Below are 25733 nucleotides of genomic sequence, written 5' to 3'. Positions count from 1 at the left end.
GTGTGGAGTATAAATAATAAAATATTGGAGGGTATGTATGTGTCCCAGCAATGTCCGCAAGCCTTGTTGGGGTGGGTGGTGGGGAACACACCAACAATTGGATTCATTTTGGAGTGTGTGTGTGTGTGGGGGGGGGGGTGTTCATTTTAAGAACTTTGTGGGAGTGGATGGCGTGCCATTGAATGTGAGGTGATAAATGATCTTTCTTTTTTCTCACAGCCCAGTGAGGATCAGATTCCACCCAGGGGTTGCTCACATGCCAATCCCAAATGTGCAGATCACCCCCAATATGGGTTTGTTTGTTTGAACACGTTCCACTGCTGCTGTTGTCTCTTTATTTTGCTTAATTTTGCTTTTCGTTTCTGCGAAAAGCTTGCTGTTGGTTACCCACCTCGGGCGCTGACTTTGCACTTCTCCTTGTACTGTACTGATGTTTGATGCGCTCCAATTCTCACACGACGCCGTTTCTTTGTGGGTTGGGTGCTTCTGGAGACCGAGGGGGTTTCTCTCTCTCTGTCTGTCTCTTTCTGATTTACTGATCCCCCATCCCTACATTCTGCTGCAGATGGACTGGGTTTTTTTTTGGGGGGGGGGGTAGTTCCTTCCTATGTGTCTTGGGTGCCACTCGGCTTTCCTCGGTTATTTTCCTTTCCGTTGACGCGAAGATGTGGGTGATTTCGGCTTTTCCCACTGCTGCCTCTGCTGGTCTCCACCGTCCCTCGCCCACTCATTTTCTTCCCTGCACGTTCGTGTGGGGAGTTCTCCTAGCTTCCCGCATCTCGTGCTTACCCCGAGGCTTCTTTGTGCTGGCTTGCTTTTCACCTCCTGCGACGAGCAAGCTTGCAGGTAATCGCCCTGTGTCTTGAGGAACACCCCGATACTCGATCCTGGCTTTCCTTCCGCGTGCTTCTTGTGCGCTCCTTTGTTCTCACCCTCCTTGTGCTCAGCTTTGACTATTCAGCAGTTTCCCAGAAAGGTGCACTTGGCAACCCTGTGGCAAGAATCGGGGAGCCTGGCTCCTCTGCCGTTGGCATGGCACGGTGCCACCCTTGCTCTCAAGGCTCCGCGCAGGCCCCTCCAGCCTCGCTCTCACCGAGGCTGCAGAAGCACATTCCCGGAGAGGTGCACTTGGCAACCTTCCCTGTGCAAAGGCAATTGGGCAGCCTGAGCCACTGCGGCTGGCATGCTGCTCTCAGTCTTCATCCAGCCAGCCCACCACCCAACTCCCCAGCCTTGCTGCCACAGGAGGTTGCAGAAGCACCAGGTGAAAGGAGAATTCCCCTCCTCGCAGGATGGGCGGTGCTGCTGCTTCTGCCTGCTTCCCTCGGGCGTGCAGAGGGTTAAGCGTGCGAGGCGTCTCTGGGCTGCCCCAGGGGGTTGGCTGTTGCTGCTGCTGCTGCCGCTGACTCCTCCTGATCAGGAGGACTGGAAGCAGCTGGGGCGGAGAAGAGAAGCCAAGTCTCGCCGAAGCCACTTCGCCTTGCATTTTCCGCGGCACGCGAGGCTGGAAAGGCGCTGCGCGTCGCTTGTTGTGCGTCTCCCGTTGCAGGTAACCGGGATTCGGTTCCTGTCTGGCGGTTCTTTACCACCAGATTGCAGGAGTCTGTGAGAGGGGTGTGCGTGCGTGCGGGGGGGGGGGGCTGCTCTGCGGAGGGTATCTAACGCGCTACATTAAGGAGCGAGGCGGGGGAGGGTCGTTGCTCCTCCCCCCCCCATTATTAGGTCGGGGAAACGTCTTTACCCCTCTTCCGGATCTTTTGCTTGTTGGGGATATTTCTCATTCCTTTCTCTCCTCAGTGTTATTCTCTTCCCTCCCCCCGCCACCGTCCTCTCGAAATAATAGTTTTTGGACACGGGTTGATCGTCCCTCTGGGGTTCCCACGTGACGGGGTTCCTTCCCGCGTCGAGTTGTTATTAAGGGTTGATCCGCTTTGTGTGGGCACCTGAGGATAAGGTTGGCGCTATTGATTCGGACGGGGGGCGGGAAGAGGGGGCCACTTCGTCACAGCGGAGAGCCAGTTTTGAGAAGTAATATTTAAACAGGAGTCGCCCGCCTGTTTAATACGATCGCTTCATTTTGTTCAAGTCTCCTTTGCCTCCCCAGTCCCCACCCCCTTTAACTCTACGCTAATGATTAATCTTTTCTGTTCCATTTCCTGTTGGCAGTGGTAGGTTTGCTGGGGGCATAAAGAAGTGGAAGGGGAAAGCTCTGGGTTGTGTGTAGATTTGCTACTGATTTCTGGCAGGGTTCCTGCTCCTTTGAACGGCAGGTAGAAGTTCGATAGGTGAAGACTTCCTCCTTTCTCCCAGGCAGTGCTGGGAAATGTTTCCCTTGAGAGTGAAAGGGACTTTCCACCTCAAAGCTGTGGTTTTTTTTGTCTAAAGCCAGCTGGTTTCAGAGCAGCCAGCACCTATCTAGAATCAAAGTTCAGAGTCCTCCGCCCACATGAAGCCAGGCTGAGTTTCTTTTCAGTCCTGCAGAGCCCCTTTCTTGATCCGGAGTCTCATTCTGGCTGAAGTTGCCCTGTTAATCTGGAAGATCGAGAAGGTGGCATGTCCAGCTGTTGTTAGAAAGCACCTCTTGCTTACCCCAAAATGTTGTGTTTTAGCTAGAAGGCAGAAGTTCAATATATGGCCAGACTCCTGAGATGAATGAAAAGACCCCAGCTTAATGTGAGATGGGAGCAGCAGTGACGCAGCTGTGTGTCAGGCAGGAGCATGAAGTGGTGGTGTCCTTAGACCGCAGAGTGGAGGAACTAGCTGTGGGCATGGAGTGTGACTGGGATGACAGCTGGCTTCGTGGAAACTTTTGAGCTTTTTTTTTTTTTTTGCAAGGGAAGTGAAGTGATCTCAAAAATAGTCACTTTGAGGATTCATTGATAATAATATAATAATAAATTTTTATTTATACCCAGCCCTCCCCAGTGAGATCTGGGCTCAGGGCGGCTGACATTAATAAAATTACAATAAAATGTAAAAGAAAGAAAAACAGTTGATTAAAATGCAGATTAAAATACAATTTAGATTTTAAAATTGTTTTAAAATGCAGCCTGACCATTAGGTCCAGTCGTGACCGACTCTGGGGTTGCGCGCTCATCTCGCATTATTGGCCGAGGGAGCCGGCGTATAGTTTCCAGGTCATGTGGCCAGCATGACAAAGCCACTTCTGGCGAACCAGAGCAGCACATGGAAATGCCGTTTACCTTCCCGCTGTAGCGGTTCCTATTTATCTACTTGCATTTTGATGTGCTTTCGAACTGCTAGGTTGGCAGGAGCTGGGACCGAGCAACGGGAGCTCACCCCACCACAGGGATTCGAACCGCTGACCTTCTGACCAGCAAGCCCTAGGCTCAGTGGTTTAACCCACAGAGCCACCTGGGTCCCTCATTTTAAAATGGCCCAAATCAAAACCCAAAGGCCAGGCGGAACAGCTCCGTCTTGCAGGCCCTGCGGAAAGATATCAAATCCCGCAGGGCCCTGGTCTCCTGTGAGAGAGCGTTCCACCAAGTCAGGGCCAATACTGATAGAGGCTGGAGAGAAAAGGTTGACAAACCGGACAGTCTCGGAAGCAGTCAGAGCACCCCTTTTGCAAAGACTGCCAGCAAGTGGCGAGATAGACAGAGCTGCTGGTGTTGGGTGGACACAGTGATGGATTGTGTTATCTGTAAAACGATACCTCAGTCATCTATAGGCTCCCTTGAGAGCGAGCTCTTGTGGCAGTTGTGCTTAGCTTGGGTTTGTGCGTGTGTGTGCCATTTGTGTTTGGAGGGATGTGTGTGCAGGCATGACTCACCCAAGGAACTTGGGGTTTCTCGGAGTGTAATCAGAAACATGTATTGTGAGTAGAGGTGAACTGTTGAGAAGCCTTTCTGGTGTCGACTGCAGCTGTTGCATTCCAATGCGCTGCCAAGTCTTTAGCAAGAGCTGTATTCTGGGCATGTCAGCTCTGCTGTGTTGCCATTTTATTGGAGAAGGAGACAGCTTCTAAGCCCCTCTGCTGCCAGTATGTGATTTTGACTTATTTTTTGTGTTCTACGGTGGAGGATGTCAAAGTGACTGTGCTGTGGATGGATCTGGCCAAAGTAATTGCCCTGTCAGTTGGATACTGCTGTTCAAGCATGATTTGCAAACATCACCCTTCCAGTTCCTTCTGAGATGGTACCATGTGTGCTGTAGCTTGGGAACTGGGATGCAGTGGTGCTGGCATACCTGAGGAAATTATCGGGCAGAGCTGGAGAATCTCTGGGCTATGGGCTAATCTTGCCCTGTCGGGGGTCTGGTAAGAGCAGGGCTTCAATGGGTAGCTTGAAATGGGCTCCCAATTTTTCCTTCGTTGGAGCAAGGAATGATCTTGCTTCCCCTTCAGCTGATGGCCAGGAGGAGTGTGCCTTGCTCAAGGAGGAGGAAGCAGTTTTCCTTGAATGGAGACTGCTTCTCCCTCTCCGTGCTGCTGCTTGAAGCGGCCCCTTTCAACTTACAAAACCAGAAGTCGAAAGGAGCAGCTTGCAAAGGACCCAGCTTGGCACACACACAGCCAAAGAAAGCAGCTCATTTTGGAAGCGGTTGCACTTTGGAAGGACGGACAGTGCATGGGACTCCTCCTGCAGACAGCTGGTCCACCCAAAAGGAATTTTTAAAAAAATTCCCAGAGGTTGAAACAGGAGCAGGGGCTGCGTGGGTGTCTGAAAGCCCATTGCAAACCGCAAAATGCTTTCAAACAGCCTTGGAAGTCCTAACAATTGGGGCTTCAAAGTGCAGCATTACCTGATGTCATAGTGATGCCAGGTGATTGACAGGTGCACAACCCTGCCACCTGTCACATTTGGCCTACATAGCAGTGGGGAGACAACCAGAAAAAATTCCTTGGACCCTGACCCTGTTCTATATGTGCTTCACATGGATTTGGGATGGCAAATGATTTTTCTGTCAAGAAGACCGATGTTTCTGAATGCTGGTTAATAATATAGGGTGGTTGCTTGCACAAGGAAATTTCTGAAGTTCAGTATGCCTCATCCCATCCTGGTCTCTGCTTGAGGCATACAGCAGTCTTGATGGGGCATAAATGTGATGAGAATACTTGGGCATGGAAGTTTGTCTCTTGTATGAGAGGAAACATCTCCATATAAACTAAGTTTCCTAAAGGCATCTGGCTGGTAAAAGGATGCTGGACTAGATGGGCCTTTGGCCTGATCCGGCAGGGCTCCTTTTCTTCAGTTCAGGTCCCTTGAAGTCTACAGTTCAACATAGTCCACTGAATATCTTACTTCCTTGCTTGGTTACATACCGATCGTGTGTTTTATTTATTTATTATTATTTCCCCAGCCCTTGTACATACCAAGTTTTATCTGTCTCTTCCAGTGAACCCATGCCTTTCATTTGTGGCTGTATTCAAATCTCCATATGTTTTTTTTACTTGCTACGCTCTGGTAGCAGGGACTGAATTATCTCCCATGAATGTAGTGGTGGCTTGAACTGGATGATGATGAATCTTCTCTGCCTCTCATATGGTTGCTCTTGTAGTCTTGAGTGCCTCTTGGCTGAGAGGTCCAGCGTGCCACGGAAGCATAAAGCTGAAGTGGAAACTTCAGGAACAAATGGCTGGCTGCGCTGTTTTATGGACAGACTTGGGCACTGGCCAGTACTGGATGCTTCCAAGGAAAGTAACTGCTGCATGTACATCACGCGAGGCAGAACTGTACTATAAAAGCACATGCAAGACTTCCAGACCACAGAAACTGTTACTAGATGCTGCCTGGTGAACCTGCTGTTTCAGATGGCCTGCATGGGCTCCTGGTTTTTGATGGCATGCAGGACTCTGCATTAGCAAGACGGGTACTAGATGAATAAGCACTCCTCCTTTACTCAAGCATTCCTATTGAGATACCCAGTTATTTTGGAAACATTCTAGACTCCTGTGCATGCATACTAGTGTCAATATTTTCAGTTTGCACTGAAATAAATGGAAATGTGTTTCCTACAATGCATGTGTCAAATAAAAGTTATAGTCTTTGCTGTAATCTTACTGAGGAGGAGCTCCAGACATCTGCACTGAATACAGTGTACCTAAACTGGACACACATACACAGTGCTTAAATTGCTTCATTCTGTTGCAGCAGAATATAGTACTCCTAAATGGAGGAATTGGAGCTGCACTCTGCAGCATTTTGAACTCCAAAGCTGCAGTGAAAAATAACGCTGCAGTGTCTTTACTGATATTAAATGTAGCCTCAAACTGATCCAGTGTCCAAATGCAAGAGATCCCAAGTGACTTAATCTGCAGTTTGTTTAAGCCCATCTGTTTTTGAGTAAAGAGATCCTTAGCACTTCTGCAGTGCTGTATGCTATCAAATGGAAAACGAGTTCTCTCCAGTTCTGCTTCCCCCTCATTGCAGCAGCCTGGCACTATATGCAGGCACAGATTTGTCTGCGATGTACACTTGGCCAGAGAAGGGAGGGAATAATAAACTGCCTAACTTCAAGAGCTCACATTAACATAGCTGAGAGATTCTGGAAAGTTTTTATATTCATCTACTGTGTACTTTCTGTGTACTGTCTACTGTATACTTTCAAGGGACGTGGGTAGCGCTATGGCTTAAACCACAGAGCCTAAGGCTTGTCAATCAGACGGTCAGCGGTTCGAATCCCAGCAACGGGGTGAGCTCCCGTTGCTCAGTCCCAGCTCCTGCCAACCTAGCAGTTTGAAAGCATGTCAAAGTGCAAGTAGATAAATAGGTACCAGTACAGTGCGAAGGTAAATGGCGTTTCCGTGTGCTGCTCTGGTTTGCCAGAAGCGGCTTTGTTATGCTGGCCATATGACCTGGAAGCTGTACGCCGGCTCCCTCAGCCAATAATGCGAGATGAGGGCCGCAACCCTAGAGTTGGTCACGACTGGACCTAATGGTCAGGGGTCCCTTTACCTTACTGTGTACTTTGAATAAGTCCCATGGACTGCAAGAAAATCAAACCTATCCATTCTGAAGGAAATAACCCTGAGTGCTCACTGGAAGGACAGATCCTGAAGCTGAGGCTCCAATACTTTGGCTACCTCATGAGAAGAGAAGACTCCCTGGAAAAGACCCTGATGTTGGGAAAGATTGAGGGCACTAGGAGAAGGGGACGACAGAGGATGAGATGATTGGACAGTGTTCTCGAAGGTACAAACATGAGTTTGACCAAACTGCGGGAGGCAGTGGAAGACAGGAGTGCCTGGCGTGCTCTGGTCCATGGGGTCACAAAGAGTCGGACATGCCTAAACGACTAAACAACAACTGTGTACTTTACCTTTATGCCTTTTGGGTGTAAATAAATCTAGGGGGGAAGGAGAGGGGGTCTGCATACCTCAAAAGGGTTTGAGATCTCACAACATTGCTTACGAACAATGGTGAGCTAAATTACCTGTATGAGAAATTGTGTGAACAAGTCCTTGGTAGATTTGGGATAAGTCTAACTGCTACCAAGTATGGTATTAGGTCTTTACAAAGCTTCAAAGTCCCAGCTGAACCCCTGGCATCCTTGGTCAATTCGACACAGTGATTGGCATTCTGATTCCAAGAGTGAGCAAGGCTGCTCCCTGTGGCCCCAATTCCTCCCTATGTATTGCTGAAGGATTCATGGGCCGCCTTATATCATCTTTACCTTCTTTAGCCTGCCCTGTCCCTTCCTCCAGTCAAGGGATCCTGGAAAAGAAACGGTGAAGTGCCTTGACTGAGAGGTTCTGCTTAATGTTCATTCTCTCCCAGTAGGTGTTGCTTTAAATAGAATGAGAATTCTCTCATCTTTTACCAGCTGGGGTAAAATTTATACTCTTGGAGATGACAAGTGAAGAACCACAGGACAGTTGTGCAGTGTAATATTACATTATGATGCCCAACTGGACCTTTTCATTGGGGGAAAAACTGCCCATGCATCTTCCCCCAGCCTGGCGCCCTTGATGTTGTACTAAAAGTTCCACCATTTTTTTCCATTGTCCATGCTAGCTTGGACTGATTGAAGTTCAAAGCATCTAGAGGACATCAAGTTGGGGAAGGTTTGCCTGCATTGCATTCGCAGCATTCCACAGAAGAATAGTTAAATGTTTCCTCAAACTGTGTGTGTTCTTTGCCGCTCCCATTCCTGTGTTTCAAGGATGGTAAAGGTCTAACTTCCACTGCATGGAAAAACTATCCTGGGAATGAAGTGAGAGATCATCTCAGCCCCTTTAGGGTCAGAGCTCAAGCTGACTTTGGCTGTTCCCCTGACTATTGTGTGCTGAGCCCTCTGAAGGCCAGCCAAGGCCGTACCTAATAAAATCTATAAACATTTCCTGTGTATGCAGTTCTCTGGCTTAAATAAGGACTGTTGGATTGACATGGGGTGGGGGCATTTTATTTTGAGCAAGGTGCTTGTTGTGTAGATCTGGAAGAAGCTTTAGCTTAATCCCGTGGGCTTTATCCCTAGAGATGCAAAGGCCCTCTATATCTTTACCCATCCCATACTGAAATTATTTCTTAGACCATGCCCTTTTCTTTGCATACCACCTGTTTAAAGGTAAATTGTGACCAGCTTGGAGCAGGGACCAGTCTTCTTGCTCACACACAAAGAATTAATTTGGATCCTGTCTTATTTCAATAGTAATAAATCATACTTTAAGCCAGCCTTTCCCAACGTTCCAGATGTTGTTGGACTACAACTTCAATCAGCCCTAGTACTGTCTACATGGACTAGCAGTGGCTCTCTAAGTTTTCAGAAAGGGGGCATTTCCAATCCTACCTGGAAATGCCAATCCCAGCTCCTTCTGTGCACATGGCGTGTGCTCTGCCACTGAGCTACAGCCCTTTCCCATTGAGTTTAAAGCCTTGGCTTGCAGTAGTTCTTCAGGCTGGTGTCATTCCTTTCAGTTGATTTCTGGCCTGTTTTCAACAGGAGCTGCTGGGGAGTAAACTGGGGAGTAAACTGAGGACCACTTGTATGTATGACTGTTTAATGCAGGCATAGGCAAACTCTGGCCCTCCAGATAATAATAATAATAATAATAATAATAATAATAATAATAATAATAATAATAAATAATAATTTATTATTTGTACCCCACCCATCCGGCTGGGTTTCTCCAGTCACTCTGGGCAGCTTCCAACAAAGATTAAAATATATTAAAATGTCACACATTAAAAACTTCCCTAAACAGGGCTGTCTTCAGATGTTTTCTAAATGTCAGGTAGTTTTGCCTATGCCTGGTTTCATGCCTGCTTGTAGTCTCCTATCAACATTGTGTAAAACAGCTTAGCAGTCTTGTGGTTGGCTGTAGCCATTCCTATAATATGCTTCAAGAAAACACAACCCTTATTTGAAATACCATGTAAACTGCAAATGGTTGAAGTTGTGGAATTATCATCCAGCTCTTGCAGAGCCAGAATTGGCATACATACATACAAAGGAGCAAGGAAGGAGATAAGATAAAGCATGACCCGGGGGTGCCAATTTGAATAAAATATTGGTGGGTGGCCAGGTAAGCCCCACCCTATATAATTGATCACATGACACACACCATTTGAATGGCAATGCCCACTAGCTTTGAGGGGGCTTGGACTCCCAATATTTTATTGGGGACAAAGTGACCTTGGCCCCATGGAGTTGGCTCCTATAGCATGCCCCATTTACATGTGCCTACAAGGCAATGGGGAAAGCTGTTGAAGTCTGCAAGAACAGTGTTCTGGTCTCACAATTTGTTTACAAGAACTTGCCCTGGCTGGTCCTAAACCTGCCAGTCTACCTGGTGTCCTCCACATGTTTTGGAGGACTTGGTACTTAACTTTCATCAGTACCATCCACCATGACTACTGGTCAGTGATGGTGGCAGTTGTGTCTTTCAGATGTTTTGGTTACCATGCTGGCTGAAACACTCACGTTTACGTGGGAGTGTGCTATCTGGGCCTGTATTCTGAGACTTAACATCTCCAAACCCTTCCATACCCATCTCTTCCTTGTTCTAGCCTTAAGCCTAACCACTCATGGGAAGGTGAAGTGAATTCAGAAGTCTGTCCACTTCCCACCTGCAAAAGCTTTGAGTTTTTGTGGCTATAGAACTTAAATGGAAATACAAGTGTTCAGAGCTGTGTTAAGAACTTGTCTAAGCAACTTGGATTACTTCAGAATTCAGCAATGCTAACTTAAGCCTAAAGCACCTACCGGTACTGAATAAGTTTTTAAAAGAAGAATGCAATAGATCACCAGAAACGCATGAACAGATGAAGGATTTGCCCATGGATGATGAGAAACACCTGTGCATAATCTGCATGTGCTCATTTAGGAATCTTGGGTTGTTTTCTTTGTCCATAATTACTACTATGATAGTTGGGTCTGTGGGCAAAATAGTGTTAAAGTCCTGTTATGGAAAGCTTCAGCACTTGCCGCATGCAGGAAGGGGAGCTTCAGATGGCAATAATTAAAAGATGCATGTGTGAAAGACAGTTGGCTGTGCAAAACTTCCCTCTTCCCCTGCAGGGGAACAGTAAGGAACCATTTTAGCCTCCGCTAATTGTCTAATAACTCCCAGATCTTTGGCTAGCTTGTAAATATTTTCCAAATGAGAGTTAAAGCAGCAGCAGTAAGGAACTGCAGTGAGCTATATTGCTAATGCTGATTTTAGCAGAGAGACTCAGATGTCTCAAGTTAGGGTTACCACTTTTATTATTAAATTCCAGATTTTGCACCCCTCCCCTCCAAAATAGAGGAGTGGGGTGCAGAAGATGGGGATGGGAGAAAGCTGGAAAAGAGAATTGGCCAGCACAGGAAACCTCATTCTGCCTAGACTAAGTTGTGTAGATCATTAGCAGACGGGAACTCTCTGAGAGTGAGCAGTGGGGCAGAAACAGGGAGGGAGAGATTTTCCTCCTGCACTATTTAGCATGTGGCCAAAAATGAGTTTTTTGCTGCTTCTTTTTTTTTTTTTACCACTTCTGGGTTTTCTTTTGGACTCCTTTCAAACTGCTGAAGAATGCAATGTCCCCTATGCCTTCTGTTCTTTGCTTTAGCCCTTTGCTTCCTGCATTCACCAGTATGAATTGACAATGTATTTTTATTCAATATTTAAAGGTAAATATTGGGTCCAGTCGTGACCGACTCTGGGTTTGCGGCGCTCATCTCGCGTTATTGGCTGAGGGAGCCGGCATACAGCTTCCAGGTCATGTGGCCAGCATGACAAAGCCGCTTCTGGCGAACCAGAGCAGCACATGGAAATACCGTTTACCTTCCCGCTGTAGGTACCTTCCCTATTTACCTACTTGCACTTTGACGTGCTTTTGAACTGCTAGGTTTACAAGAGCTGGGACTGAGCAATGGGAACTCACCCTGTCGCGGGGATTTGAACCGCCGACCTTCTGATCGGCAAGCCCTAGGCTCTGTGGTTTAACCCACAATGCCACCCCATCCCAATTCAATATTTAAATTAAGCTAAATGGTTTGCAAGAATTTCTGAGAATTTGTCTTTCCCCCCCTGCCACCCCAAATCTGTTGGAGAATTAAACACACACACCGCACCCCAGAGACTATTTGGAAGATATGCCTCTCCCTCCCCAATTTTGCTCCCTAAAAATGGAATGGATAATTTCTAGGAAGCCCATTTTGGTACACACACACACACACGTGTGTGCGCATGCTATAATGCTATACGTATTGTATATATACCATACATTCAATATACAGCATTATTGTATAGTGTGCATGTGGGTGCGTGTATAGTATTCTATATTCTATACTGTTTTGGCACCATCATAATATAGCTTTCCTTTCCCCCTGTCTCTCCCTCTCTTCCCTTTCTTGCTTCTTTCCTTTGACATATGTGAGGCTGCATGAGGAAAGGGAAAGCCTGGCTCATGCCTCTGAATATTCCTGCCATTATTTTCTCTCCGCCCCCAGACCTGTCATCAGGAAAATTGTCTGGTTGTCAAACATTACTTTATGGAGAATGCAATACTCATTTGTATGCACTATATACAGTCGTACTTCAGAAGTCGAATGGAATCCGCTTTGGAAGTCTGTTTGACTTCCAAAATGTTAGGAAACCAAAGCGGGAAGCAGAGTGATAAAATTCCTGCTGCCACCGCTGCTCAAAAGCAGCCGGATTCCACACACCCCAGCGAGCCCTATTGGCCAGTTGAGGGGCGTAACACGGCAGCGAGGAGGGGCTGATGCAGGGGGCCGAACATGCCCCCTGCAAGCGCGGGAGGCTGGCCCCGCCCGTAACTCCTCCCCTCTGGAATGGAGGAGAGGTCTTCTGGCAAAGTCTCAAGTGCAGGCATCCTTACAGTGCCATCACTTGTGAGGCAGAGCAGTGATGGTGCTCTGGGCATTGAGTCTGGGGTTGGAACAGCGGCAGCCAGCATGAGGCTCTTTTATCCTTACCTCCATCAGAGTAACTTCTGGCTTGCCTAGCTTGGTTATTTACCAACTAATTAATACTAGAACTGAGGGGAGGAAGGCTTGGCTGAGAGATCTTTATAAACTTGTTTGAGCTCCGAAAAACCTCCCCTCCTCCATTTTTCAAAGGGGTGCAGAGTGTTCACTGGATGGGAGTATGCCTTTGCAATGAACCACTGCAATTGAGTTTATATCTCCTGTCTTGTTTTGGTGTGTCCCCCCATTGCTCAATGGCAAGGGCCGGGAGGCAGGAGCATTGACTCGAATACCAAAGTGTTCTCTCCCCACCTACAAATTCCTAGTAAGGGCAATTTATTTGCACTGGTGATACCTATAGCAAAATCTGAAGAACTGATTGGATGTATAGCATTGCCAAAGCTGAAAGCTAAAAGGGGACATTTATTAACTTCAGCTGTTTAAAAATACAAAACATGGACAACTACATGGAGGCAGCGTTTTTTTTGTGCTCCCCAAAGCCCCCTTCGTACTCTGGAAACATGGGTGAAAATTGGTGCAGCTGTGAATACAGTTTCATTGGTATTACAACATGCTGCTTTAACAACAAATGTGTTGCACAATGCTCTTACTGCCGTTCAAGGTAACCTTTGCCTGCGTTAAAGTCAACACTTGGAATGTTATAAAACTGTTATATCCGGCTAGCTAGTAGCTTGCTGTCTTTAATAGGCCCCATTTCATACCTACATCCTCTAATCACATGTTCTTGTCCAAATCACATGTTCTTGTCCCAGTCTTCACTCAGACCACTTTGTTTGAACCGAACATGCTGGCTGAAAAGGGTTAGGTTCAGCTGCATGTAGTATGATCAGGGTTGCATCCCAAAGCTCCCTTCAGCCCCAGACAGCATGGCCAGTGGCCAGTGTGGATGGGAGTTGGCCTCTTACATCTGGAGTGCTGCAGGTTAGCCACCCACAGTGAGACAAAGCGCCCACCATGATACTGTTTCTACTGGCCAGTTACCATGATAGTAAAGGTGTGCGCCCGTCACTCTATGGCCAAATTATTTCTTTCCTCTGTCTTTGAACAGTTAGAAACTTCAGTTTGCTCATAGCTGCAGTTAAGTATCACACGTTCCTTTTTGTACTTAGAGGGGAAGGCAAAGGCCAGGGAGCTTGTGCAGCCTGCTTCTGAGGAGACCAGCACTCACCTGGAGCGTGTTCTATTTTGCCTTGTGTGCTTACTTGTTTTGGCTTGAGCTTAAATAGTAAACTGTCCAGAATGCCCTGGCAGAAAGGCAGTAAATGCCGTTAGTAAGTAAATAGGATTGGGCTATAGACGTGTTGCCTGTAACAATTGCTCTCATTAATCCTTCCACCTGACCACAGCACCCTGGGTGATGCTATTCCTGCCACGCTGTTGGTCCTCTGCCACACTGTCTGCTGGATGGAACTCTTAACTACGAAGTACAGTTGTACCTTGGTTGATGAACGCCTTGCTACTCGAACGTTTTTGGCTCCCGAATGTCGCAAACCTGAAAGTGAGTTTTCCTGTTTGCAAACGTTCTTTGTACAATATATATGCAATATAAGTGCAATATATGTGCAATATTTATATGCATGTGCTATTTCAGCCCAGCTTCCATTTTCAATCTTGATCATCAGCACAACAGAGTGGGCAGTGCTTTGTGTAGGAAAACATGGGTGTTAAAAATTGGCTTGGAGCATGTTGCTAGCTGTTAATCAGGGCTGATTCAACATCCAGAAAAGGAGAGCTGGCTCCTTGGACCCAACTCAGAAGCTTCTGGCAAGGCATATACTGTAAAGCTTTGGAGTTGAATGCCAATACGTCCTCCAACCTCAATGAGAGGCTCACAACAAACTTTAGATCTAGTTCCACAGGAGTTAGGGTAGAATTACCTTTTTGCCAGAGGGCAGGGTATAATAACGTCAACAAGCTCTGAAGAAGATATTCAGTGCACAACTACAATGGAAAGTTAAGGGCTGGGCTCATCATTTTACCCACACCCAGAGAATTGCCTGCCAGATTTATAATTAGTTAGGTCAAAGGGATCATTCACAGGCTCTAGAGATATCGTAGCTGGAAGACTACAGGCGTTCAGGTGCATTTATGGTTAGATGAACAAGCAAGGAAGTCTTGGAGAATATGTTTCTTCCATGGATGCACAAAAGTCCATCTATCCATACCCCCTTTCCACTTGGCTCAGTCCAAGGGGTTTTTCCTTTTCCTTACTGTACTGAGGCACTGTCCTAGATGAGAATAAGTAAAAAGGATTCCATGATGTCTAGAAGGACAACTTAATCCTTGGCAAGTAACCTCTCTTCCTCTTTCAGACAATGACAATAACAGCTTTCATTAAAAGGGGGAAGGGAGTATATTTGCCCTAAAGTTTACAGCCTGAGCTTTTAGGAAGTAGCACTGCACTCTTCAAACAACCCAACCCGTCCTTCTGGCTAATATCCTAGAATGTGCAAGAAGGAGAGGTAGGATCTTTGCAAATGGCAACAATCTTGCTTTTGAGATTTCCCTTCTGTTAATGGTCTCATTCAAATCCTGCTAGAAAGCCTTCCCTTTATCTTCAAGCATTGAATAAAACAAATGTCCTTTTTTTGGTAATAATAATGTTCCTCTTGGCTGGTATCTTGGGCTGCATTTTTCGCCTGTCATTTCTAGCGCTGTTCCTGGAAGCGGTGCTGGCGCAGAACTCAACGGCAGGCTGCAGAATGAGTGCCCACCCCCCATCCACCCCCCACCCCACTTAAGATGCAAGCTGTGGTGTTTTGCAGCTCCGCACCCTTCTTCTTTCCTGGTTCTGCTATTGCCATTAAGACCCTGAGAAACAGGCCTTGAATGGAAACTCTGGGAATCTGAGAAGCAGAGAAGAATGGGAGTTGCTGAGAACAATTGTGGTGTGAGGCCATGACATTTGCAGAGTGGGTGAAGAACAAAGGAACAGCAGCTAGGAAACGCCAAGACCCTGTCCAGGCAGATCCAGCCTTCTGAAAGCAAGCCTCTGCCATTTGGGGATCACAAAAGCAGCTTCTGCCTTCATAACAATAGTGCAGGATGCAGCCTGGAGTTGAGGTGGCTGTTAATTCTTGCATGACGGGGAGGGCAGGGGAGTCAAAGGGCTCCAGCTATTCACGTGGCAAAACGGTAATTCCTGGAGGGGGGAAGTCAGAGAAACTAGTGTGAAAGAGGATTGAAGGGGAAAAAAATCTCTAGAAATGGAAGAACTTTAAATCTCAAATATGTGAGCTTTGCTGCAGTCTCCTTTCCATCCCCTTTAGCTTTTAAAATGATGCTATGGTTTTCCCAGTAGTGATGTATGGAAGTGAGAGCAGGACCATAAAGAAGGCTTATCACCGAAGAATTGATGCTTTTGAATTATGGTGCTGGAGGAGACTCTTGAAAATCCCATGGACTGCAAGAAGATCAAACCTATCCATTCTTAAGGAAATCAGCCCTGAGTACTCACTGGAAGGACAGATCGTGAAGCTGAGGCTCCAATACTTTGGCCACCTCATGAGAAGAGAAGACTCCCTGGAAAAGACCCTGATGTTGGGAAAGATTGAGGGCACAAGGAGAAGGGGAAGTCAGAGGATGAGATGGTTGGACAGTGTTCTCGAAGCTACGAACATGAGTTTGACCAAACTGGGGGAGGCAGTGGAAGACAGGAGTGCCTGGCGTGCTCTGGTCCATGGGGTCACAAAGAGTCGGACACGACTAAATGACTAAACAACAAATGGAGAAATCAGGAGAAAGGGAAGGCAAACTCTGTGCTGTGGCAGATTTTAGCAGTGTTAGTTCAGATTGTGCCTGCCAATATTGAACCCAAAGTGTTCACGTTTGTGGTCCTTTATGAGATCAGGTCTCAATGCTCACAAAATGCTCAAAGGCAAGGAAGACTCGTGAAGACTCATTTTAACCTCCTTTCCAGCTACACTCCTTGTTTCGATATTTTTTTTTATCTCCCCATCTTGTTTCCTTTGTTTTAAGTCTTAATACACGTTAGGAAACCAAATGTTCATGAAAATTAACAAGGGCAAGCCTGTTGAGTTTTCTGCAGTGACTTTCTGTTCATGTGCTAATGATGGGGGTAGTTAACTGCCCTTTTAATGTGTGTTTTCAGCAGTGTTTACAAGAAAGCTGTCCCCTTATGGCATGTTAAATGGCAGGAGCAAACCCTCTAGGTAAGCCATTAAGGTTTGTGTCCTAGAGCAAACATTGGCAAAGGTGAATGCATCACTCAAGCCTTGTGGAGCAACAGCTTTGGCCCTGTCTCTGCCGACACTAGGGACAGCGGGAGTTGTATTTTTAACTTTGGGTCAAAGCCAAAAGGTGACAAGGCAGTGCAAACATTGAATGTGGTGTTCAGGAGTTTGACTCTGGCTGCTTTCTGCCTGAAATATTGCTCATAGGTCTGTCTTATCACAAGGTAAATTGGATTACTTGCTACACTTAATATGCTTTCTCTTTATATAAGGCTCCTGGGGAATCTCACAGCTAGGCAGCTACACTGGGACAAATCAAGGATGCAGAGAGAGCTATATTTGGGGAGAGATGAATATGGCATGAGAATAGTCCAAAGGATCAGACATGGAACCCTGGAAGGGCCACATCCAAGTTCAGTCACTGCAGCATGAGAGTCATAATCTCAGTTGTGGGTTTGAGCCACATGTTGGGCAAAATATTCCTGCATTGCAGCGGGTTGGACTCTACGATTCTCCCTTCCACCTCTACGATTCTATGATTCGGGTCCTGGGCTTCACATTCTCCACCTCTGTAGCTAGCGAAATGTTTTTTTGATGTTCTCAATGCTTTTAAATACGGTTTTCCATTGTTTTAAAATGTGTTTTTATTTTGTGTTTAATTGTACTGCAGGAAGGGCAGGGTGCATAGTCAGTAATTTTCAGTTTGCGTGCTGATACCCAGCCATTTTGCAGAATGACTTTATTATACTGCCACCCTAATGGCAAAAACTGAGGGTGGACTGTAGAAAGCATTTCCAAATAAATAGCCTTTCATGCTCCTTCAAGGCTTGTTACATATTTTTGCAGTAGCTACATCTTCCTGGAGCTTTTTGCAGAAACCTTCCAGGTGTGATCCAATTAGTGCCCTTGCATTCACAGGCAGACCATTGATCCAGCAGAGGTGCCCCACTAGTTGGAAGTGGAAGGTTGTCATGGCTTGTTAAACGAATCCCCCAACTTTGTGGAGCTGATTCAGGGTCTGCTGTGATGAGGGGAAATTGCCAAAAATTGCATCCCCTTGGCAATTAGTGGATGCTTCTGCTAGGTCAAAAGCCCTTCTATCAATGTAGGGGCAGAATTTGATTGCACCCTCTGTGTCAAACAATCTTACGTACTTTAATTCCACACTTGATTGCAGTCTCTTGATAGTAATTTATGCACAGCAGATTCTGAAGTCTCTGGCAAATGTTGTGTAAATTTGGGGAAAGGGGCTTCTGACAATCTTTGGGCTTCTTGTGGATATATGTTTCTTGCTTCAACAAAAAGGGGAAATCTCTTAGTGCAGATTGCAAGAGTCTCCAAAGATAGAGGCTTCTAAAGTTGTGTAGTTAACACAACTGCATAGATTTAGGCACTCCCTTTGATGCAGAAATCCCAGTGATTTAATTCAGGTGCAATATTAACCTTGCTCATCCCCTTTGGATCATTATTCGAACCTCTGGTGAGGCCACACTAGGAATGCTGTGTACAGTACTTGTTGCACTGCCTCCAAAAGGTTATTGTAGAGCTGGAAAGTGGTCAACATGGGGGAACCAGAATGATCATGGGGTAGGAGCAAGTTCCCTTTGAGAAAGGTTACCACAGATGGTGCTTTTTGCATTAGGGAAAACGCCCATAAGATGTGGTCAGGGGAAAGTCGTTCCCCCCCCCCATTGTAATACCAGAACTTGGGTCTGTCCAATAATGCTGAATATTGGAAGGTCCAGAACAGACAAAACTAGGTTTTTCACAGAGTACTTAGTTAAATGATTGGTTTTGGTTACACAAGTGGTAGTGAAGGCCACCAACTTGGATGGCTTTAAAGAAGACCAGATAGATTCATGGAGGATAAGGATGTCAGTGGCTACAAATGAAGATGGCTGAGTTGTGCCCCTATTGTCAGAGCCACTCTGCTTTCGATTACTGGTTACCGGTTACTGGCAATCACTAGTGGGAAGAGTGCTGTTGCACTGAGATTCTGCTTGCAGGTTTCTCATAGGAATCTAGCTGGCCATTGTGAGAACAGGATGCTGGACCCTTGGGTATTTGGCTTGATTCAGCAGGGCTGTTAGGTTCTTATTATGTGTTTAAGGAATGGTGGTGCGGGACCTGCGAAGCAGGTAATAAGCAAGCCACATATGCTTGAAATTCCTGTTGTGTAGCTGAGGATCACTTAAGATGTGACTCTGTTGCCTTACAATGCATGATGGCCATCCTTTTATGTTCGTAGAGATTAAATGTTATTGTGTAAAGATCCCATTTTTTTGTTTTTTTTTACAGAGTTAGGGTGGTTAATCTGATTTGGAATAAAAAACCCTGTATGTTTTTGTTTCCTAGAGAGTGCATATCCTTGTAAACCACTTTGAGATGCATCTTAATTAAGCATTATATAAATTGTTTAAATAAATAAAAACATAACCTTATCCATTCCGGCCGACTACATAGTCAAAGACTGCATTGAAGACCCTTCTCTGCTTCCCACTGCCCTGCCACAGAGCACAGTTTCAGTGTTTCCTTGTGCTCTTTTCTCCAGACACTTTCAAATTGGTATCATCAATGCATTTTTTGTTTTCCTAAGCACAATCCATTTCCTATGGCAGTAACTGTGACCTGCCCTTTCCTTCTGCAACTTGAGCTAGATCCGCCTTTCTCAGCCTTTGGTCTCCAGATGTTCTTGAACTACAACTCCCATCATCACTAGGGATGATGGGAGTTGTAGTCCAACCAAATACAGGGACGCAAGGATGAGAAAGTCTGAGCTAGAGGATGGAAACTCTCCTTTTCTATTTCTTCAGGAAGTCTCCAGGCATTCCATGCTTTCCCTTTGCCATCTTCAGGATGGCAGCTCTTCCCTTGTAGGACTCAAGTGCTCCTCCTATTCCATAGTTTGGAGCTCCAAATAAGGGATAATACTGAAGGCATCTCTATGCCACTTGACTATAAATGGTGGAGCAGAAGACAGCAGAGTCTGGACTCTTGAACTTCAGTGCAATTAGGCTCTTGCTTTCTCCAACAGAGGCTTTGACCTCTTACTCATTTTTGCTTATTTTGAGATGAACTGCAAAAGGAGCTGAGAAATCCTGATCCCCAGAGAGCTCTCTTGTTGACCAAGCCAGGGACCAGTTCAAGGTACATGGGGCAGAGGATGTAAAGGTTTTGAGCGAGCCCTTGAATAGTGGCTTGCATCTTCAAGTTTCTCATAAAGGCCAGCTACTACCTGAAGTTCCATGGATTTTGTGTGTTCCCCATGGTGTTCTAAGTTCGCATACATCTTCTCCACGATGTGAGCTTGGAATGTAAAGACAACTCAGCAACTGAAAGAGGCCACCCAGCCTGCCTTTGTTTCTGCTTAACCTATTTCCAGACTTATCAGTTGCTGAAACAGACTGCCAAATGTGAAATGTGAAAGTGTGGAGACTTTGGAATCTCCTCTTGTGTTTTCTCCCCCCCCCCCAAAACGAATCCAGTTCTCTCTCCCTGTTCTTCAGCTGCCAAATTCCTGTGGAACGTATCCCATGTGTGTGTTCTCCCCCTGCCCCTAACGTGGCTTGTAACAGCCTTGCCAGAACTCCTTCTGCACGGACTCTTCTGGTCAAAGTGATGAATTAGCTTTCTCATGGCTGTTTGATCACAGCGTGGAGAATGGAGTGGGTAGGGAGGGTGGAGTGATGCAAATAGTAAGTGGCAGGCCTCAGTGTGAGGCTTGGCAGGTCTGTAAATGACTAATGTCCTCACGTTGCTCTACTTAATTCCATTAGAATCAGCTACCTTCCTGGGAAATGTGCACAGTTTCTGCCCTTAATCCCAGGCATAGTACGAACCTGCAAAGTCTTTTACCTTGAAACAGTCTCTGCTTGAAGAAAACTTCCTAAACAATTTTACGTGCCATGTCCTCATTTTGATTAAAAGAATTGAAACTTGCTATATAGTCAGAATTTGTATAGCTTTCAGCCAAGAGAACATTTTATGTCTTCAGAATAACTATGGTAAGGCATAATTTACACATATTTTCCAAATATGAAGACTTTAGGCCAGAAGTTGGATTATTCCATGTATGGCAGTAAGAAACTGGAAAAATGGGTTGAGGTTAGGATGGAGAGCAGCAGAGGGTATTTGGACAGAGGCAAAAAGCAATGGATAGAACAAACTAGTTATTTCCAAAAGTCGAATACTCTGGCCACATCTACACCTTAAGCAGATGTTTTAAACTAACAAGGGACACGGGTGGCGCTGTAATCTAAACCACTGAGTCTTTTGGGCTTGCCAATCAGAAGGTGGGTGGTTTGAATCCACACAGCAGGGTGAGCTCCTGTTGCTCTGTCCCAGCTCCTGCCAACCTAGCAGTTCGAAAGCACGCCAGTGCAAGAAGATAAATAGGTACCGCTGCAGCGGGAAGGAAAACAGTGTTTCCGTGCACTCTGGTTTCTGTCAAGGTGTTCCGTTATGCCAGAAGCGGTTTAGTCATGCTGGCCACATGATCTGGAAAGCTGTCTGTGGACAAACGCCGGCTCCCTCGGCCTGAAAGCCAGATGAGTGCCGCAACCCCATGGTCACCTTTGACTGCACTTAACTGTCCAGGGGTCCTTTACCTCTCTCTTTTTTACCTTAAATTAACAGTCCTGCATTGGTCTCATGACCTCTCAAGCCATGGGGTTAATTTGCTGAATTATCTAGCCTGAATTACCTAGGCTGTGCAGGATAGAAAGTATCCTTTACCCCTGTCCTTGGTTGGACTTAAACCCCTGTCTTCTGCAGTAACACCTCTAGAGGTTTGTGTGGTTTGTCTATTTCAGTGACAGGACGCCAGTGTATGTGCAAATACTATAACCACATTGAGCAACCAACAGGGCTGGCATTTAATGTGCATATTTAAACTTTACAGTACAATTTGTGTCATGTGGAGACGCTCTGGAGCCTTGAACACTGAATTGGCAGCAGAAGCACATTGTGTACAGTTAAGGATGCCAGATGTTCCCTTTTTTTAGTTTTAAAGAAGGAATAACTGGAGAAGCCAGGAGTAAATCCAGGAAAGGCTGATCTGATTTGGCTTTTATACCGTGTTGTCCATTGGTTTATTTTAGGAATCCCTTCTCATAAAGGCATCTCAAAGCATTTTAACAATGAAAATGCCTACAATATTTATTAGAGGTGAATCAAATCTCCTAGAGAATATAGCATAGATAACTTTGTGGCTTGTGTTGTGGTCTGAAGACATTTTCTGTAGAGAAGAAAGCAGGGGCTTGCATTTATAGATTATTATGGTTTATTTGTTCCACTGGGCTTGCAAATCTGCCTCTAGGAAAAGTGACTAGCATCAGTCAAGCTGCCATATATCAAAATCTTCCCCCACTTTTTAATCTAGCCTGCTCTCTTCTCCTCTTTTGTATATATTCCCTTTACACTAGTCTGGAGAATTCCGCTGTGTCTGCCTCTCTTTCACATGGCCCATTTTAATATTGTGAAGCTGGCACCACCTTGTTATAATCCAGTACACCATAGGGATAGATGAGCTGTAGAGTGATATTGCCTCCCCACAAATTGGCAGTTTGTTGTCTTTCTTTGCCAGAATGATGAGAATGAGCAGAGAGAAGCAGTATGAGAACACAGAAAGGCCGCATTCAGACTATACATTTTAAGCACTGTGATACCACTTCAGTCATGGTTCCCCCCTCCCCCAATAATTCTTGAAAATGTAGTTTAAGGGTGCTCAGAGTTGTTAGGAGACACCTATCCTCCCACAGCTCCAATTCCCAGGGTGACTTAGCAATCATAGAATCATAGAGTTGGAAGAGACCACGAGGGCCATCCAGTCCAACCCCCTGCCAAGCAGGAAACACCATCAAAGCATTATTGACATATGCCTGTCAAGCCTCTGCTTAAAGACCTCCAAAGAAGGAGACTCCACCACACTCCTTGGTAGCAAATTCCACTGACGAACAGCTCTTACTGTCAGGAAGTTCTTCCTAATGTTTAGGTGGAATCTTCTTTCTTGTAGTTTGAATCCATTGCTCCGTGTCCGCTTCTTTGGAGCAGCAGAAAACAATCTTTCTCCCTCCTCTATATGACATCCTTTTATATATTTGAACATGGCTATCATATCACCCCTTAACCTTTTCTTCTCCAGGCTAAACATACCCAGCTCCCTAAGCCGTTCCTCATAAGGCATCATTTCCAGGCCTTTGACCATTTTGGTTGCCCTCCTCTGGACACGTTCCAGCTTGTCAGTATCCTTCTTGAACTGTGGTTCCCAGAACTGTGGTCAACCCATCTTCTTAGGGAACTCTGGGAATTGTAGTTCAGGAAGGAGAATAAAGATCCTCTAACAGATTGAGGTTGAATGCTGACAAGACAGAAGTACTGTTTTGGGGGGACAGGGGGCGGGCAGGTGTGGGGGACTCCCTGGTCCTGAATGGGATAACTGTGCCCTTGAAGGACCAGGTGCGCAGCCTGGGAGTCATTTTGGACTCACAGCTGTCCATGGAGGCACAGGTTAATTCTGTGTCCAGGGCGGCTGTCTACCAGCTCCATCTGGTACGCAGGCTGAGACCTTACCTGCCCGCAGACTGTCTCACCGGAGTGGTGCGTGCTCTAGTTATCTCCCGCTTGGACTACTGCAATGCGCTCTACGTGAGGCTACCTTTGAAGGTGACCCGGAAACTGCAATTAATCCAGAATGGGGCAGCTAGACTGGTGACTGGGAGCGGCCGCCGAGACCACATAACACCAGCCCTAAGAGACCTACATTGGCTCCCAGTACGTTTCCAAGCACAATTCAAAGTGTTGGTGCTGACCTTTTAAAGCCCTAAGCGGCCTCAGTCCTATATACCTGAAGGAGCGTCTCCACCCCCATTGTTCAGCCCGGACACTGAGATCCAGCGCCAAGGGCCTTCTGGCGGTTCCCTCACTGTGAGAAGCAAAGCTACAGGGAACCAGGCAGAGGGCCTTCTCAGTAGTGGCGCCCGCCCTGTGGAACGCTCTTCCATCGGAGGTCAAGGAGATAAACAACTACCTGACATTTAGAAAACACCTAAAGGCAGCCCTGTTTAGGGAAGTTTTTAGTCTGTGATATTTTAGTGTATTTTGGTATTGGTTGGAAGCCGCCCAGAGTGGCGGGGGAAACCCAAGGGTATAAATAAATAATAATAATAAAAATTAAAACTCCCAATACCATTAGCAAACTACAGCTCCTAGAATTCGGGTGGGTGGGTGGGTGGAAACCATGACTGCTTATGTGTGGTGCTAATGTAGCTAAAGCACACATGAAGAATCACTGCTTTGATACCAAGTGAAACAGAGCAACGCTTTAAGATGCCTCATTTGAAATTTGGTAGGGACACTGTGGTCCAGATAGAGTTCCTTTAGGATCTGTGCTATTTGACTATCCCTGGTTCAATGGAAAGAAGGTTGTGGCATCTTTTGTTCAAGACCAATGGCTCTGGGGTGTCTTTTTATTTGCTCTGCACATGTGTAACCAGGTGAGTTGCTAGCATGCAGTGCTAGGGGATAACAGGTTTTTTTTAGTGTGGGTGGATTTCAGTCTTCAACAGGATATCTCAAGCGTGCTTGTACATAACTTCATAAGGAGCAGGCTGGGTTGAACAAGAAGACATTTGTCTCTGCGTGGCGCTGACTTCCTTTTCCCCATTGGAGACTGAGCTGCCCTGGTGTTCTGTGATTGACGGCAGATAGCATACTATGAAATCATTGCTTCCCCCCCCCCCTGCATTCTATATTGAAACCAATTCCACCAAGATGACTTCAATAGTATGTATTGCTTTTATGCATGTAAATTGAGGTCTGTATAAATTTATGCTCGCCCTTCTCATTTGAGACTTTCTGAAACAACTGCCGCTGAAATGAGTAGACCGTGTGGCACTTTGCCCTCCAGTCCAAACAGGAGAACAGACTTGTAATAACCCATAAAGGCAACATTTGAGGGACCTGAACTGCAGTGCCAAATTTGATGTGATAGGAACAAATATTTGAATCTATATGACACTTCTGTTAGGTTGCACCTTTTCAGAAATGTGCTTCCTTTGCACTAAAAACATGTTCATTAATGGCAATTTGGAAGTGACGGTTTTTTGAGATGTTAAAACAAAGTTTCCAGTCCTGAATCCCCTAGTTGGTGAATGTTCCTCTTGAGCTGCTTGCTGTATTTTGACACTTCCACATCTTTTGTTGTTAATTCAGAGTCAAAAAGAAGCAAAAAAAACCCCAAAAAAAACCTTGCAAAATTGCTGTATGCCAAAGCAGTTGTGTAACCAATTCAATATACCTCAAGTCTGACTTTACTAGTGCCTGAAAAGGTCACAAAGTAGAGTCTGTTAGGCTCTGGTGAGTGGCAATTTGTAAATACAATACTTGTTAAATTTAACAAACATGTTTTACTAGGTAGTGAAGCTAGTTTGTAATAACAGCATTCTGACAGCCATTTCACACAATTAAATCACTTTGGATTTATGCAGCCCTAGAGCTGCAGGAAGAATATGTGTGGAACAAGAGGTTTACAGGTGATTGCCATGACAGGGGAGGGTCAAAGCTATCCCCAAGTTGGTTTCACCAAGAGAGGTAAACTGGGTGAATAATCCCTGAAAAGGGCCTGAGTTATGCAGTGAGGTGACAAAATAAGTTTTGTGTAAGGCTCTTGGATAAATAACAAATGAGACCCCCTGCAGCAGCTGCAATCTGAAATAATCCCAGGATTAACCGCCTGTGCTGGTCTTTACCTTTTCTTCCATGTATCATTAGTGCTGGCAGGAAATTCTGATTTTAGAAACGAAAACCTATTGCCCTAGTAGGGTAGTAAAAAAGCTGGTTAGACCCTCCTGGAGAAGATTTACATTCTTATTAGAAAAATCTCCAGCTTTGTAATTGTAAAGAGCTGCCTCAATCCTTGTAGCTTTATAGTTTTGCTTTGCAGCTGACTTTGCAATCTTTGTGCTCTTGTGTTGGTAGGTGATGAAATAACCGTGTCAGGGCACACTTTTAATTACAAAGCCGCAATGTGCTGCAACTGCATAAATCCATCGCCCTTAGATAATGTTAATGTTGACCCTGCACACCCAGTTGAGTATAGGTGACTAACTTAACCTGATCGCTAGCTGGAGTCTTCACGGAAGATGGCCTCTA

At 45.8% G+C, this 25733-nt stretch overlaps 1 protein-coding gene across 2 annotated transcripts in view; it reads left to right on the top strand.

Moving 5' to 3' along the window:
- The first annotated feature begins 1392 nt into the window (after positions 1–1392).
- The window catches only part of CD82 (CD82 molecule), a 66171-nt gene continuing 41830 nt past the window's right edge, over positions 1393–25733 (top strand). The window contains exons 1-2 of one of the 2 annotated variants that reach the window (XM_035115951.2): positions 1406–1549; positions 13737–13888. The gene's annotated coding sequence lies outside the window, so the exon portion shown is untranslated. Of the gene's footprint in view, positions 1550–13736; positions 13889–25733 lie in introns of both variants that reach the window. The other variant, XM_035115941.2, reaches the window with a different exon arrangement.

This window comes from Zootoca vivipara, chromosome 1 (genome assembly GCF_963506605.1).
Source record: "Zootoca vivipara chromosome 1, rZooViv1.1, whole genome shotgun sequence".
Lineage (NCBI taxonomy): Eukaryota > Metazoa > Chordata > Lepidosauria > Squamata > Lacertidae > Zootoca > Zootoca vivipara.
Note: the sequence above shows the minus strand (reverse complement) of the source record. Positions and strands in the feature narration are given on the sequence as shown.